The sequence below is a fragment of the Acipenser ruthenus genome, chromosome 23 (assembly GCF_902713425.1).
Source record: "Acipenser ruthenus chromosome 23, fAciRut3.2 maternal haplotype, whole genome shotgun sequence".
Taxonomy (NCBI): Eukaryota; Metazoa; Chordata; class Actinopteri; order Acipenseriformes; family Acipenseridae; genus Acipenser; species Acipenser ruthenus.
In genome coordinates, this window is record NC_081211.1 from 28,684,846 (window position 1) to 28,690,072 (window position 5,227).

Here is a 5,227-nt window from a genome sequence, read left to right on the forward strand (position 1 = left end):
TGTTAGCTCTGTGAAATCCCAGATATTTATTGGCTATGATCTACTGACAGGGTTCCATTAGTACCAGGACCTCCATCTGATTATGGGTGTTCTGTTGAATACAGATTCATCTGAGGTGCTTGAGAAGTGCTAAATGTGTCTCTAAGACCCTTTCACACTGGCACTCCTACCCAGGTCCGGACCTGGGTTCTGGATACCCGGGTCACAATCCCGTGTAGTGTGAAACTACGTACCTGGGTCATACCCGGGTTAACCCACCTCAGGATGTGGGTCGACACGCTTTGACCCGGGTTGAGCGAGACAAAATGCTTGATGGCCGTTCGTGAGCCAATGAAATAACAAACAGCCGTCTGTCACCCAGGTCAACCCTGCTTTATCAAAAGCAGTGTGAAATCACATAAGGGACCCGCCTGTAGGTTCTGACCAGGGTAGAGCATGCCAGTGTGAAAGGAGCTCTAGTTTAAAGCACGTCGTGTTGTTGATGAGAGCATTGGGACAAAAGACTGAAGGTGCCTATTGTTAATGAATATGGAAATAAACACGTTTTTTCTTTTGTACATGAAGTGCTTCTAATTAACATTTAAAAGCAGTAGGTTAAACTAATTTATACCACGTTCAAAGAGCCTTTGCAGTTTGTTTGTTTGTTTCTGGTTGCTCTCGTAAACAAGATTTGCATTTCAATGAGCTTTAGCTGGTTAATTAAAATTACAGCATGCGCTTTCCATTGAAGCATTCTGGAAGCGTAGGCGAGGGAGATCGACACCAGGGCTAACAACAATAACACACGTTTTGAATGACGTTTGGACCCATTTTAAACTACAGGAGATTATGATGAACATGCTTTTGCAGTTGGACTGTATCTACTGCAGTTGTCTGTATAGTGTTAATGTATTACAGTCCTGCAGCTGCAGCTTGCTCAGAGACTGCCCAAGGCACATGTTCCTTTCCTTTCTTCTGTAATCTCAGGGTTTTAGCAAAGTTAACATGCTGACATTTAGCAGCTTAAATATATCGTGTGAAATCTATCATGTGAAATGTGACTTCATCTGAATTTAAGTCATTTTAATTAGATGCGTGTTGCAGTTGTTAAATTAATATTCTTGCTGCTAGTTTTATAACAATGAAAATATAGGGGCATGTTTTGGCTATATACAGTAGTTTAAAAATAGGGGTGTGCTGATCCCTGTACTAGTACTTAGTATTATTATTATTAGTAGTAGTAGTAGTAGTAGTAGTAGTAGTAGTAGTAGTAGTAGTCATCGTAGTAGCAGTAGCAGTAGCAGTAATAGTAGTAGTATTTCTGCGTAGTATTGAGAGCACTACAATATGCAGTTCTTTTTCAAAGTTCAATAGCAGGACTAGTGCTCAGAATAGAGGTAGGCTTGTTGTTGCAGCTTGGGGGGCAGTGTGACCTCATGGTGAGCGATGAGCAGCAGTGACACATACTCAAGAGCTAAGACCTTTGTGGAAGGAGGTATGGCAAGCCAAAGGATCATTTCCAGATATCTCAATTTGTATTTTAAGATATCTTCAAATATTTAGGGATATCTGGAAATGATCAGACAGATTCATAAACACTTAGAAATCATTTATAAATGTCATTTTTCACAAATGAATCTAAATGTATCTGGCAAGCAGTTTGTACTGGGGATGGCTTTTGCCTGATCAAAGATACAGTACACAACTGTACGAAAAGGTATGTTTATTATGCCACCCAGGAATAATGTAGCGAAGCCTGTCTTTGGAGGAGCGCGATGATGTCTTCCTCTGTTTTAAATTCATAACTCTCTGCAGCGGTTTTGGAAAATGACATCTTGGGTCGTTGCAAATGCTTTGAAAGTGGAGGAGCCCATCGGTTTCTGGGAAGCTATTTCATCTTTCCTGGGCGACATTGTTACCATGGATACGAGGAGAAAGAGTGGGGGAACATGCTGGGGTGGCTGCTCAATGGAGAGGAGCCCCCCCCCCCACCCCCACCCCCCCTCTCACACTCTGGACAGTGTGGAGCACAGCTTGTTTTTTTGTATATCTCTTTTCTAAGTGGTGCAAATTGGATTTCTCTCTGTTCAGAATACGGCTTCGTCTCTGAATTGATTTCCATTCCCTCAGGTGTAATGATGAAGACCGCTTCGGGGGCCCCTATTGTGCTCTCCAACAATGTCTTCAGACAAAGCACCGACCATATCAAAAACACCCGCTCCCTCCCTACCTCCCTCCCTACCTCCCTCCCTTCCTCACTCCCTACCTCCCTCCCTCAATCCCTCCCTTCCTCCCTCCCTCCTTCCCTCACTCCCTCCATCCCTCCCTCACTCCCTCCCTCCCTCCCTCCCTCCCTCAATCCCTCCCTTCCTCCATCCCTTCTTCCCTCACTCCCTCCATCCCTCCCTCCCTCACTCCCTCCCTTCCTACCTCCCTCCATCCTTTCCTCACTTCCTTCCTCACTCCCTCCCTTCCTCGGCTGTATACATAGAGTTTCTTAGTTTTAGTGATGTTCACTATATATATATATATATATATATATATATATATATATATATATATATATATATATATTCTTATTCTTTTTTTCTTTTTAGTTGTCTTTTTTTTATAATTTTGTTTGTTTTTAATTAGCCTGTGTGATTTTTTCCATACTTTTCTCTGTCTGACTAACTTTACCGTGCTTTCTCCCCAGGAACCAATTAGTACCAATTTTAGTATATGTGCTGCATTGTGCAATAAGTACCTTCCAACAGCACTTGACATGTCACAGACGACTATTCCTGTAGCTGAGCCCCTGTCACCAGAATAAGAACACTACAAGAACACAAAGCACAGCCTGCTTCTTATCATGCATAAGAGTCCATCTGATAAGTGTGTGTGTGTGTGTGTGTGTGTGTGTGTGTCTGTGTGTGTGTGCGTGCGTGTGTGTTCATATGTGTGTTTGGAGATTATTTAAGGGACTGTGCTACAACAATTACACTTTAGAATTGCAATCAAATTGCAATCAAATGACACTTCCAGCATAATGAGCTTGCCTTCTCTTTATATCCCAAATCCTATTTCATATCTGATCCCTTAGAAAAGTTTGCCACAGTAATTTAGCAGTTTCCTCATACATTTACCACAGAAAATACAAGTTCAGAAAAAACGAAACAAGAGCTGATTTTGTACAGGCGGGACAAACAACAAAGGGAGAGACAGCATGTGTCTCTAATGGCCTCACGTTAGGGCTCGCACATATTTCAAATGTTCATACGAGAGGCTCATCGCTGTGCTGTTCTTTGTGCATTTCCGGACGCCATGACAACACGTCCTTTGTAAAGCACAGGCCCATTATAGTGTATTGAATTTGGAGACACTAGCTCATCCAGGGAGACATGTTGAAAGAGACAGCTGAGAGATGGTGACATTTTGGGGTGCAATTAGATTCACAGATATGTTGCACTGAAAGTACTAAATGTACTGCACGCATCACAATTTCTCATCCAACCTCCCCGTTTGAGCTGTTCCGTGCACAGGGCCTCTTTAGTGTCTCACAAATGAGATCTGTGCATGCTGCTCTCGGGATCCTTCCACGCCCACCCCTGTTTTAAGAGCTGCCTCGTTATTAGTGACTGCTCTCACCTCTAGGCTGTGAGAGTAAAGTGCAGGAAACAAGACCTCCTTCACATCACGCTTCTATACAGCCTGACACCACCAAAGATAGGCACAGGTCTCCATTGTTTCGCTGACAAAGGCTGCTAATAACAAAGCTGAAGAAGAAACGACAGGTCTCAGTATAGGATTAAGCAAGACCTGGAAAGTGTGTGTAGATATCAGATACCAGCAGACCTCTATTAAAAAAAAAACAGTCATTTTTTTCGATTTTTTAGTTAAGTATATGGACAAATACAACGCGGTATGTAATTCCATATGTTAACATAACATTATTCCGCAGGTGTTAATTCGACTTCATGAAGCACAGTTAGTTAATTCTATAAGGTGATGCTAATGACCATAGCTGTGTCTCCGCGCTGTATTCATTTCTTATTCCAGTGGCTGGAGTCACTATGCCCTGTCAGCAGGTACAATGCCCTGCGTGTATGAATGCTTTGTTTTACTGCGGTTTCAGAGCACTAGTTAAACTGCAGTCATGTCGCGCTGTTGTTGGGTGGGGCAGCTCGTTCCTGTGCATGGCAGGTCTGCCTTTATTGATTGTGAACAGCTGTCAGTATAATTGTCCTGACAGAAACTATCAAAATAATTGCCGCTGTGGTGCAGTTTGAATTCTTTGCATTTGTTTTTACTGTATGCCTTGGTCAGCTGTGATAAGGGCCAGGTCTTCCTGCAGTTATCTGCTAGGACATAACAAAAGCAGTGAAGTGGAATGTCGGCTCACAGTAACCTTTGAAATGCCCTTTTGAAAATGAAGACGGCACGCCAGTGTTTGTATTTGTCATAATAACGGCAGTGTTGCCTTAGTGAAAGAGAATTTTAAAAGCGCTGTCCCCCGTCAAGGCGTTCAACGCTCAAAGTGTAGCTTTTTATTTTAAAATTGCAGAGCAGGATGGAAACCACTCCTTTGAGAGCTCGGGGCGTTTTCTAAGCACCTCGTAGCGGCAGCTCTGTAATTTTATTAGGATAATGGAAAAGATGTGTTTTCTCTCAGATCCGAATTCCTGTGTTTGATTGGAGAAGATGACAGAATTGATGAAAATGAAAGGTTTAAAATGAGAAGCCAGATTAGAGTTCATTTACAATAGAATAAAAAACGAGATTCAGAAAAGCCATTAACTAATGTTTCAACCTCCTAATAATAACGAGACATATTTTATTATTTACAAACAAACAAAAAACAGAACAGATCTTTTGGTGAAACGGCGTGTCATTATTGCAGTGCAGTTTAACTGCAGTCTCTGTGCACCTGCATTAGAACCACAGTTCAATGGAAGCTGCTTTTCATCGCTGAACAAGGGGGTCACTCTGTCCCTATGCTGTAGCTGAAATAGCCTTCATCGAAAACGCAGGTTATCGTGTTTATTTACAATTTAATTGGCAAGGCAAGGTTCCTGCCAGGCTGTCCCTTGTAACGCTCAAATAATGATCTTTCCTTCTCCAATCCCTGGATATCAAACCGGGTTAATCAACACTTGCATTTCCTTTTAAGATGAGGTCTCGGAGGAATGCATCTGTGCACAGCGGTGGGTTACTAGAGGCAATTACGCAAAGGATGAATAGCTGCTTGAAAGAAATCTGACACCGAGTC